The sequence below is a fragment of the Cupressus sempervirens genome, chromosome 9 (genome assembly GCF_028749045.1).
Source record: "Cupressus sempervirens isolate cs-2001-9-10 chromosome 9, ASM2874904v1, whole genome shotgun sequence".
NCBI lineage: Eukaryota > Viridiplantae > Streptophyta > Pinopsida > Cupressales > Cupressaceae > Cupressus > Cupressus sempervirens.
In genome coordinates this window covers 575,177,623-575,190,884 of record NC_143126.1, presented here as the reverse complement: position 1 = coordinate 575,190,884, position 13,262 = coordinate 575,177,623, and positions in this window count along the sequence as shown.

The following is a 13,262-nucleotide window of genomic DNA, read 5'->3' as shown; positions in this document are numbered from 1 at the left end:
GATACCACTGAAATGTCCCTTTTCTGATTTTTCATGATATTTCCAACCTCTAATCAGATCTTTAAAATCAAACAATTGCTATCACAAAGATCCACCAAATTCCTTAAGAAACCCCAAATCGGGTATGTTGAAAATAGTGCTAAAAGCTTCACAACTTCACAAATTATTAATGAATCTGAAAATGGAAATTTTTACAGAACTTTCAGCAGCATAACAGCCTACAAATTGATATTTCCAGATCCGTATAGCCTTTACACAACAGCTCGAAATGTAGGACCAAAACTATGCTCATCGGGCTCCCGAAATAGCACAAAATATGCTCGGAAACACCACAAGAACACTAATAATCTATCTCAGAAGTTTAATCACATCCCAATATATATATTCAGCTCTATTTTAACAGCTTAAAGTATAAAATACAGCAGCAACCAAAACTGATATGAAATACTCAACCGGAAACACCAAACTCTTACAAAAATACACCCGGAAACTCACAAATCTGCACTGTTCAGCACAAAGGCAAACTCTGTATGAGCATGCACATGGAATGGCTTCAAACTCCCATCCTTAGCCTTCCTGGAAACCTGCAAACTCCCGTTCTTGGGTCTCCCTGGAAACCTGCAAACTCCCGTTCTTGGGTCTCCTTCTCCACAGGTTTGGCAGCCTCTGAAGAATAACAAAGAATGAGTGAAAATCAAGTCTGGAATCCCCCCAAAATGCCTCCAAACCTCTTTAAAAAGGGCATAACTGTAACTCACGTCCAAGAGAGGTTAATGAAACATATTTTAATAATAATTATCATTTATTAGTCCAACGGTTTCCAAAGATTAACTCCCTTTTTCCGAAACTTCACTTTCTTGGGCCTGCCTGTCTTAGCAAAGATTATTATTTTTTAATTATTTGAAAAGGGGACATGACATAACTAGTACCCACTCCTAGTTGAATCCAGCTCTAAGTTGGTAGAGGTTGTTCAAAAAAAAATTTGTAATGGTGTATGTTTGTTCAAGTTTATGTAGTGTAATGCGATCTTCAAGTAAATACAATATATATTTTTCGTGCAGTAGCGCACTAGGTTAACTTATTTCTACATTTGTGACTTTGGTGACATATTGTTTGTGAAATCTTTTCCTAAATTTATTTTTGTTGATGGGAATGTGATGCTCCAGCACTTGGTGGGGCTTGAGAAATGCTTGTTGGTTTTCAACTCTTCTCCTTGTTATGAGCCTAAAAAGGGTATCTATCTCCATATGCAATGCAATATTTTTTGGCCTATTGGGGTTGGTTTGTGATAGAACTATCCAAAACTTTTGGAACTATTTTTATTTTTATATTTAGAGTATATTTTGTATCCATAAGGGTTGATGGTCTTGATGGTCTTGTTTACTGAGAGTTTTTAGGTGCTCATCTTGATCAATGGCTGTTTTGGGTTGAAGTCCATGTAGAATATTTTGTTTTTGGTTGATTTCCAAGTAGACTATTAGGTTGTTCTTTTCTTTGATGAGGTGAGGTGTGTTCTATTAGCCATGGTGAAGGTTTCACACATTTAGTTTGATTATTTTTCTTTTACGGTTCTTATGGAGGTGGAATCATCTCTTATAGAGGTGGAGATTTGGTTTATGAAGGAGAATGTTTGTAACTCTTTGTGTTCTTCTCCTTACTGTGGTTACATTGTGGTAAGTTCTCTATTATGCCAGTCTCTTTCTTTTCTGCTCCTATTGTTTGAGGGCTTCTTTTCTATTGAGGTGGAAAAAAGTTTTGCAAATTAAAGACAAACTCTTTATTATAATTTTGTATACTAAGTTATTTCTAAAAATAAAGACTTGGGTTTTTTCTCAAAATAACTATTTTAGTTCAAGGGGAATTGAAGAATACAAGTATGGCTCTCTCATCCATAACTATAACTGTGTTGAGGTAAAATTAATACGCGTTGTTACTCTTGTTAATCTAAAAGTATTTCTTAGAGTGCTATATCAAAAATAATTAAAGTCTTTAGGAGCATCACAAATTAAAAGATACTTTATGACAAGTCCTTCTTGGGGTTCATATTGGGGATGATTTCAAGCTATTTTTTATTTTTGTCTTTCACGTTGATGATTGTTTGTTCAATTGAGAGTTGTGACTCTTATTGCACCAATCAGTAAAGCTAATAAGTCATCATATTGATTATTGCTGCTTGACTAATATAGTCAAAGTTTTGGTTGCTGTTAATTATTATTCCTCGCAATTAGTGGTCCAACATTGTTTCCAATTAATTTGAATATTAGTTATGTAGATAGTGATAATAAGAATTACATCACAAGCACATTACATCACATGCCTTACAACAGAGGTAGAAATCTTGGAAAATATGATACATTGTAGATATTTGTAATACATAAGGGCCAACACCCAGTTTGTAATAATTTCTCTTCTTAGTATATGTGTCTGTTGATAAATTATATAGATACATTTTGGTTTCATTTGTTTCAAAAGGTCCCAAAAATGAAAATGTTAACTACTTTTGTAGAAAACTGTAGTTTTATTGTTAGGAAGTGGAATTTTGTAAGTGATTATATCATTTTTTGACAAATATTTGTGAATGTTTTTATTTTGAGTTTACTAGATCACTTAGTTAAAAAAATCTACATAAAATATATATTTGTTGACTTCACTTGGGATGTATGTGATGCACCCATAAGTTTTTCTTTATCTATATAAATGCTAATTAAATTGAGAAAATAGGGTTCCTGTTTGGGTCGAATTCCCAGGTCTACCCTTGCCCTATTGGCCTTTTATTGAGTCTATTACCCAAGCCCTTGGCAAAGTTGTTACCAAGGAGCTAGAGAAATTTTTTAATGCTCGCCCTCAGTGGCGTGTTTGCATTGAAGTTGATCTTTCTAAAGATCTCAAGGATTCGGTGGAAATCCAAATTGGCGCTCAAACCTTCGCACATAAGGTGCTTTACTTGAACCTACCTAACACCTATTATAGGTGCTAGTCTACGGAACACAAGATCAGGGACTGCCCTTTGGCCATGCCTAGGGTAAAATCCTAGCCTAAAGCGACGCCTGTCAAGCAGGTCGAAGGAAAAAAAGAGGAATGGGTTACTGTTGGGTGCAAAGGCAAGCCTACCTTGAATCCTTTGGCCCCCAAGCCATCCTATGTAGTCGTAACCGCGATTCCTCCTTCTTCCATCGAAGTGTTAGCATCTGCTAGCATGGAGATGCCAACGGCTTCTGTTGCACCGATTTAGGTTTCGCAGGTTTCAAACCTTGCTGGCTCGCAGGGGATTAAGGTAGCTGCCAGGACCTCATCCTTGGATGGGGCTAATTCTCCTCTTGTAGTCTCTTCCATAGTACCACTAGCAAAAAGGCATTCTCACTATCCTCCTAGACGTGCGGAGATATCAAGGGTCAAACGGCAGGCTGTAAGTCCAGAGATTTCTCGTCTAACTTTCACCTGGTTTCTACCTTCTTGTAGAATAGTTACTCCTCTCTTGAGAACAAGGATGATATGGAAGATTTTTCATGAACTTCCACTCTTGGAATGTTTCAAGTCTTATAGACCTCCCCAAAAAATTCTATGTCCGGGATACCCATCATAGACTTGGGAATTTAGATTTTCTTTGCCTGCAAGAAGTTAAGATTTCTGGTTTCATGCTTTCTGCTGCATGCCGTGTCATTTGGTAGGATAGCATCATGTTTTCTTCTCAGTATGAAGCTGGCCGAGGTGGTGTAGTTACTCTTCTATCACCTCGCCTTCATTCTGCTATTATTTTGCACAGTTCTGACCCCACACACCATATTATTTGGCTTTTTCTTTTCATCAACAATCATTCTTTTGGAGTCATTAATGTTTATGCCTCCAATGATGCTGTGGAAAGGGCGCAAATGTGGGTTTGGCTTGCTGACAACCTGTCGCCAGCTACTTGGGTCTTGTGTGGGGAATTCAATATGGTTGAAGTTGCCTCTGACAAAGATGGCATTTTTCCTTTCCGTTGGACAGCTGGGGAAAGAGAAGCCTGGTTTTACATGCATCATAAATTGGGCCTCTTTGATCCCAATACTAGCCGCCATCATGATAATGGGGCTTGGCACACTTGGTCCAATTTTTGAGCCGATCCTGACCGCATATTGAAACATCTTGATCGTGCTATGATCTCCGCGCAATCTTTTTTTTTTTTTTCTAAAGATCGTGATCTACCTTTCATTCCCCTGACAGATGTGACGTTGTCAGACCACTATCCCATTTATTTTGGCATTTTTTGGCAAACAGCTGTCCCCAAAGTGGTTAAGTCTCAATTCTTCCTCAACACGTCTATGCTATTCCATGCCTCCACCATCTCCCACATACAATGTGTCTGGAATTTGGAACCACGTCCACATTCCCATCGAGGTTGGATTCAATGGTGGAATGATGCCATTACTAGAATGGCTCATTTTTTGCGCATCTACGGGCGTCAGCTGGCAATTTTTAGAAAATGATCTTATGAAGCCAACACCCTTGCCCTCAAAAAAGCCTCTGAAGCTTCGCCATGAAAAGCAAATTGCTGATAACTATGCTGCCCGAGGAGCTCAAATCAAAGCCCATCTCCACTGGTTGGAGGTTGGCGACAAAGCCTCGAAGGAGTTCTTCTAGGCTCTCCGAGACTGTCATACCAATATTGGGATTAAAAAGATAAAATTGGGAACTGATGTTCTTTCCAGTCTGCTAGACATCCTGCAAGTTTTTGTTCTTCACTATGAGAACATATTTGCTTCGCAGGGCCATTCAGTTGCTCAAGAGGAGGCTCTCAGAAAGTATATTATTGTTACTCCAAACCGCCTCGTGATTGAGCAATGCGCTTTTTGTGAGCAACTTCTTTCCCTTCGAGACCTTAAAGAGGTAGCTTACTCTATGGTGGATGACAAATCTCTTGGGTGTGATGGATTTCCCTATGAATTTTACAAACATCTTTGGGAGCAAATTGGTCTTGATCTGCACAAAGTCTATCTTGAAGCATACCATTCTAAAAGCTTAGAAGGGATCATAAATAAAGGCAATATTAAATTCATACCTAAAGCTGTTGATCCTAAGGACATCTACAACTAGGGGCCCATCACCCTCCTAAATGTGTCTTATAAGATCATTGCTAAGGTGCTCTCTCTCTAAATCTACCATATGCTTCCTCTAATTGTATGGCTTGAACAAACTGGCTTCATCAAATTCAGGCATATTCTTGACAACATCATTGTTGTCTAGGAAGGTATGGAATGGGCCCGTAAGTCCAAGCAGTAGGCTATCTTTTTAAAGATAGATTTTGCTAAAGCCTATGATCGCATTGAATGGCCTTTCATTTTGGCTATGCTTCAGGCTCTGGGTTTTGGTCCCAATTTCCTTCAGTCCGTGGAGATGCTCTTTGGTGACACTAATGCTTGCATCACCATCAATAATTTGCAATCTGAAGCTTTTGGACTTTTTCATTCCATCAAACAAGGTTGTCCGTTAGCTCCAGCGCTTTATGTCCTTGTTGCTAAAGGTTTTGGTTATTTACTTGCTCACTCTATGTCTTCAGGGCTGGTCTGTGGCATTTCCTTGCTTGATTCTTCCTCCCAGTTAGTCAATGGTCATTTTGCTGATGATTCTTTTCTTACTCTTCTTGAAGATGAAGAAAACATCAAAAATGCTTTAAATTGTCTTGACACTTTTTGTCAAGCCTCTGGCTCTGCCATTCAATGGCATAAAATGCTCTGTTATTGACAGTCTTTTTTGCCAGCTCCACCTTGGCTCAGCCAATTCCAATGGAAATGGGTTACTCATGGAGAAATTTTTTGCTTTCTTGCCATTCCCTTTGCTTTCTAGGCTTCCCCTGTGGAACTTTGGAATGTTGTGCTTACAAAGATTACCAAAAAGCTTGATTATTGGATCACTAAGCCGCTTTCTCTTGCTGGTAAATTCCAGATTTGTTCTAAGATTTTGGCTGCCGCCCATGTGTTTTATTCTTCTTGTTGGGCTCACTCCAAAGCTTCCTATCTCAAATTAGAATGTTTTCTTAGAGATTTTCTTTGGGCCTCTAGTTCTGACCATCATGGTTTTCACAAAGTTGCTTGGGATTTTTATTGTCTCCCAAGGGAATCTAGGGGTCTCGGCCTACTTTCCACTCGAAAGAAGGGCCTTGCCCTTTGTGCTAAATGGATTATCAGAGCTATTTCTAGAGATGAAGCATCTCTTCAGGCTTCCCTGCTAATAGACCGACGTGGAAGGGAATTGGTTTTCAAAATCTTCTCACTATGCGTGAACCAGTCATCATACAGGGCTCTTTTGTTATAAAAAGCATCTAGAAAGCCTGGGAAGCTGTTAAACCTTGGCTTCGTTGGGCTGGTAATGAGTTTCACAATGGGCTATCCTTAAATCAGCAGAACATTTGGTGGTCTCCCCTGTTTGCCTTTCAGGGTATTCCTCTTGCCAAGACTCAAGGTGCCAATGCTCTGCATTTCTATAAACATGGTATTCACACTACTAAGTAAATTTTTTCAAGAGTCACCATGAATTTCAGGTCTTCGGAGGATATGCAAGTTCAATACCGCCTTGTACGTGCCGATTGCTAGACTTATGAGCTTCTGTTGTCTTCCATCCCTATGCACTTACTTCATAAAGTGGGGATTCAGTCTATTCGACCTTGGTGGTATGATTGAAAGTGGTTTCCTACCACTCTATTTACCAATTATAAGCCCAATATGGTATACAGATGGCTTTTGCCCCACCTTTCGATGGTGGACACGCTTAATCAATGGTGGCATTTGCATTCTTCACTTTCTCAATGGAGAAAACAGTTCGACACCATTTGGAGTGCCATTACAGAACCTAAGATTGCTCACTTTGCTTGGTGCCTTTCTTTCCAAGGTCTTCCCCTGGGGCCTCGGCTCAAGAATATTGGGGTTCCTAATCCCAGATGCCCCTTCTGTGGCCAACCTGAGTCTTTTTTGCATATTTTTTGGTTTTGCAAACGTGCTCAGAATTATTGGCACTGGATCCATGATTTTTTCAAGCCTTTCAGGCCCGAACCTTTTTCATGGCACATGATCTTGCTGGGTGATTCCCCCAGATTTCCTCAGAAGTTTTCCCAGATTTGGCATACTTTCAGGATGGAAATTTTGTTTTCTCTATGGAAAGATAGGAATGCAGTTTTATTCACTCATAGTTTTTTGGATGTTAACATTGCAATGTACACTAAGGCATGCATTTGTAACAATGTCATTATGCAGATACAGATGCAAGGTAATAAAGTTTCCCAGGGGGTTGCCCACTTACAAGAATTGTTAAAACACTAGGGCAATGCTCCTTGTACCATTGCCAGAGTGCCTCTAGATGCCTCAGCTGATGCCTCCTCATCTCCTGGTCACCATTCCAGACGCCAGTCCTCTGGTCGCCATTTGCACATGCCGCACTCCTAGGGTCCTTGCCACCACTCTCCCAGCGGTGGTCATGGTGGTTGGAGGCACCGCTCTGCATCCCCACCATGTGGTGGTTTTGGCTGGTCCCCAGCTCCCCCCCTAGGTGAGCTTCTGGCTAGTCTCCGGCTCCTCCCCCTGGACAGGCACACTCTGGCAAGTTTCCTTGGCTGGCCTTGGTAATTTCTCCTCCGCGGCCAGACAAGAAGGATGTGGAGACTACAACTACCCCAGATCCTACAGATGCTGCTGACGGATGGACTGTTCCTAGTCCGCCTCACAATCCCACTGATGCGTGGGGATTTCCTAATAAATATGATCCTCCTCCCTCTGCTGGTACTACCTTGGCAGCATGAGGTTGTTTTAAATGTTTTTTTTTGATGAATAGTTTATAGTTGCTGGCTGCGGCCATGTTGTTTACTCCGGCTTCGACTGATTGAACTCATTCGCGGGGTGATCCTGTATCCCTCAGCCCTTTTTTGTGAATTGTAATCTTAGTAAATTTTATTAATTGAAAAGGACTATTCATCCAAAAAATTGAGAAAATATAAATGATATTTTGGATAACATTTTTGTATAATAATTCTATCTTTAAAGACTTGTTAACTGTGGTCAGCAAATTGGTACTATATACATAATCTATAATGTGCTATCTACATGGCCTTCCAATGACTTGTACAATATTACTATAGTTGTAACAATATTTCTTTCTTTACTATTTCAAACAATTAATATCTGTGATTGTGAAATTAATATGTGGCTCATTCTACTTTAGTAATTTCCTTTTGAGTAATATATAATCTATTTAAGAAGAATTATTAAGATAAAAAATCTTTGTCACTATTTAATTTATTAAAAGATTATTTGAAATATATCTTTGACGTAAGATTATAAATTTGTATTGAAATTTTATAACAAACACTCAAATTTTGAATCAATGATTTGTGAATGAATCATTAATTTCAATGGAATAATATAAATGAAATCCATTATTAATGAAATCTGAAGACTTCTCATCCACTCCTATCTTACATGAATATACATGTATTCTAAACATAATTTTCCAGCAAAGCCATTAATAATGAGGGGGTACATTAATTTGGGAAAAAACCACCAATGGGAGATATTCAATGAAGGAGGGTTATATATCCTTATTGCATGGGTCAGCCTTGAGGGGTAAGTGGGAATTTATCGTTTGTTGGCATCATGTTGTTTTATCAAAAGAAAGAGCTTTCTTGTGACTAGCTTTATAGAACAAAATCTTAACAAATGAAACACTTCACAAACTTGGCATAGTTGATAGATTCTCTATGTCATGTGTGCTAAGAAATTTGAGGATACTAATCATTTTCTTGTAAATTGTAACTTCTCCCAAGAGTGTTGGAAGTGAGCCACAGAATTTGGACAATAGTTCCTTCAGCAATAGTGTGGGGTTTATGGTGGTAGGGAAATAAAAATGTTTCTATAAAGGAAAGAATGTCGATTGTTAATTAATAGATAAAATTTCATCACATCTTTGCTTGCAAAGTTTACGAAACTAAACCATAGTATGTGTTGCATATATTTTAAAAGATGCTAGTGGATTTCATTTATATTATTCCATTAAAATTAATGAATTAATTTAATCTTATTTTCTTTGTTCTATTTATGTTATAGTTTTTATGTGTGATATAAAAATGTGCTATTCTATTTCTAATTTCTTAACATAGTATTAGAGCACATTTAGATTCATGAGTTGTGATATTTTTTTAGGTGTATAAAACTCTGACCTATTTGCAGTTTGAAAAGTTCTCCTCTTTTTGTATTCCTATTCTTCTATGTTTTTTAGGATAGGATTACTAGTTATGAAGAAAGAGCGAGCATTATTTTTTATGGCACTAGTTTGTAAAGGATTTCTAGTGTATTAATTTGGTGTTTTGAAAGATTTAGTTATTAGGTCTTGCTGATATGATATCATTATTTTGTCATAAAGTCTTCACTGAATGTTTTAAATTTTTCAAAATCACATTAACAATCTAATATCTTATTATTCAAAGATGGGAAAATAAAATTTTCTGCATATTGCACATTTTATTAGATAAACATCATTTGGCTCTCCCTAACTCTAGGACAAATGTTTATACATATTCTATCTATAGAGTCTTAAGTCTAACTCTAGCTCAAATGTTTATATATGTTCTATGTGTAGAGTCTCTAGTCTATCTTCCTATCTATGTTGAATGTTGGGATTTCAAACTTCTTTTGGCTAATTGTTTCTTTGAAGATCTATTGGTAGTTTTGAGTGTTAAATAAATAAAAAAATTATCTACATTTGTATAGAACATATAGGTGGCATTTTTATTTTATCTTATGTTTCTGATGTAGTCTTTTTCTTTCTTGATATGGTTTCTTTGTTTGAAAGGTTAGGGTTTTAAAACAGCTTCTATTGTTGGTGACTCTTCAAATGGAGTTTGATTTGTGCCCAATCTTGGAATGGGAATTTCTACTCTCAAACACATTTTTTGTCAAATTTTGATGTACATTAAATTGGCTCTGTCTTCAATGGGTTCATTTTTTAAAGACAAACTATTTCGTGATTATGGTCACTTGTCTCTTCTTAGTGACAACTCTTTTGATGACCCACCTATTAGTTTTTGTGGAGGGAGACGTGTTATTAATCTTTTTGTGGTAGGATTTATTTTGGAACTCCCCTATTGTTGTCACTAGTTTTGTAGTAAAAGGTAATGAAAGGTTATTAAATATATCTCATCTGGTTAAGGTTGGTCAAGATGTTTTGGACTCTTGTTTCATGGTTTCTTGTGGCATCTTTTTGCCTAGGTCATACAAATGTTTTCCAACAATGATGATTTGATTTGATACTTGGCTAGCATGGTTGTGCTTCCTTTTGGGGGAATCCTTGAATTTTTTTTTTTGAAGTCACAATTAGTGGTACTTTTATTGAGATATCTTCTTGTTGGAATATATTAATTTCAACATGTGGACATATCATATCATAGACTAAATCCACTGGCCAATCTAACACCTAGCTGACATGTATTGTATACTTATCTTCTCATCTACCATGTAGACCAAGGCTTCAATGCTAATATTCTAACATTAATTAGTAATCACTCCTAGTTCCTCCTAGAGTTGTAAGAAGCTCTTCAAAACAACAATTTTCTATGGTGTATGTATGTTGTGAAGAGCTCAAGCTATATCCAAAGTTTATGCAATGTAATGTGATGTCCAAGTCAATACAATATATATTTTATATGTAGTAGTACACTGGGTTATTTGTTTTCTACTTTAATTTTTCGTGTCTCTACTTTCCACACTAGTGACTTTGGTAGCATATTGTTAACTACTAGCTTTTGTAGCTCTAATCAATCTAGGTACTTCCTCCAGTAATTATAGTTTTATCATAATTTGCACTATCATTTTCTAGACACATATCTATGAATTTTTTTATAATAAAAAAATTACTTGAGCGTTAGGTTATCATTTATAAAAGAAATCCTCATTATATATATATATATATATATATATATATATATATATATATATATATATATATATATATATATATTCATTCAATTAGTTCACTTTGGGTACTAGTGATGAAGCTATAAGTATTTATTTTTCTATAAAAATTCTATTTAAATTGAGAATTTGTAAATGATATTTCGGATAACATTCAAGTATAATAATCTTCAAATCAATACTATATATGCACCAGACATTGTCTAGTGGCTTGTACAATAGGGTTATCTCTTTTTTTACTATTTTGAACAATCTAGTGACTTGTACAATATTGTTATCTCTTTCTTTACTATTTCAAACAATCTAGTGACTTGTACAATATAGTTATCTCTTGCTTTACTATTCTAAAAAAAATTATATCTCTGGCTGTGAACTTCATTTGTGGCTCATTCTACTTCAGTACTTATCATTTGAATAATGAATTATTAAGATAATGAATCTTTGTCAGTATTGACTTTATAAAAAGAATTAGGTTTCAAATAAAATCCAAGACTATAAATGTTGTATTTGAAATTTCATAGAAACATTCAAAATTTCAATCAATGATTTGTGAATGAATAATTAATTTGATAAATGAAATCCATTACTAATGATATCTATTTGAACATAAAGACATTTTGTATTATGATATTATTATAATTTTAACATTTGTAATATGAAAAAAAACAAGATTAATTCTTAAATAGTCTTAAAAGCATGTGGGAATGGATGAAGATGAAGGTGGACTTCAAGTTGAATAAATGGAATAATAAATATCTATCATTAGCAGGGTGACAAAATTATTTCTTCATATTCTACCTGCTTTTCTTCAGCCTAGATGTTCAATCACCATCACTTTGAATAGTTGCAAAATGCTATTAGGAACTTGTTGTGGTGTTGGGGGAGGCATTAGGTTAACTAGAATTGGTGCACCATGGATAAATAGTTAGAAGGGCTTGGTCTCAAGAATCTTAAGACTTAGGGTGTTTCTCTTGCTACTAAATGGATTGCAAAGCCATTAGCTAGAGATGAGCCTTGGAAAGTTATTATTGGACACAATATTTATAGAGCCTCTCATTGTCATTCTAAAGGATGGCATAAATTTTCATTTGGTGATCTTCTATCCCTTGACATTAACTAAAATGTTAAAAGTTGCATTGTTTTCAAACATTTATGGAAGTTCTAGAAGCTATTAGAAAGTTTCTAATAGATAAAGGTTGTATGGAGAAAAATAACATTGTTTATAGGCAGAAATCCCTATGGTGGAATTTGATACATGGAGATAAGCCCTTGGCCAGTGTGCAAGCCTATTCATCTAAAAAATGGGAGGCCTAAGGCATAGCTACATTTAAGAATATTATAGGAGAAAGGAATCTTATCTCTTGGGAGGAGTTGACAAACAAGTATGACCTTCCTTCTTTGCATGCAAAAGAGAACCTATAACCTTATAGCTTATCTTTTTAAGAACTAGTCACTACCTCTAGATTGTTGTGACCCCAATAATTGCTCAATAGATTTAACTTGGCCTAATTCCTAGCCATTAACTAAGGTGAAAGCTAAAATAATGTACTCCCTTCTTACTCATAATTGTAAGCAAGCAAAGGTGCATGAAATTGCTTCCTACACTAATCTTTGAGAGGATGATTATGCAAATTCAGGTAACTATTGTAGAGATCTCAAAGAAATCCATAATAACATAATCAAAATAACAATAAACTTATAACACAATGATTACTGTGGGGAAACCCTTTTAGGAAAAAAACCCCACCCTCCAAAAACCACACAATGTATTCTCAAATCAAGAAAATTAGAATATACCTGCAATGCAATTTCTTACGGGACTGCATCACCAAAACTTGAACTTAGACTCAGACTTAGATAGATACTCCTTCTAGCTCCAGTCTTGCAAACTAAACTCAATGATTAAAAAATCTCCCCAAGCCCTCCATTTATATTGATTTTCCACTTGAAACCATTTGTGGTCTTACAAAACCATGGGCAAAAACTATGGGTAAAACAACCATACTACATGTTACCCACTTGTCATTTGTAACTCCAAGAAGAGTATTTTCGTCCATAATTTTTTGCTCTAGTTTAGACCCCCATAAAAGTCATATAATGAGTTGTTTACACTCTAAAAATAGACCTTCTACATTGTTATAAAGACTAGACACATTTTTAACAACTCATACACCTTTTTCCAACTCATAAACATGCGAAAAACTACCACAAACAAATTCTAAAATTTTCTACAATTTGCTAGAGTTTTTTCAAAAAATCTTGCAAGGTTGAGACACAATTCTCAACATTCTCCCACTTGTCAAACACTTTGCAAGAGTCAAGGGATCCAAAGTA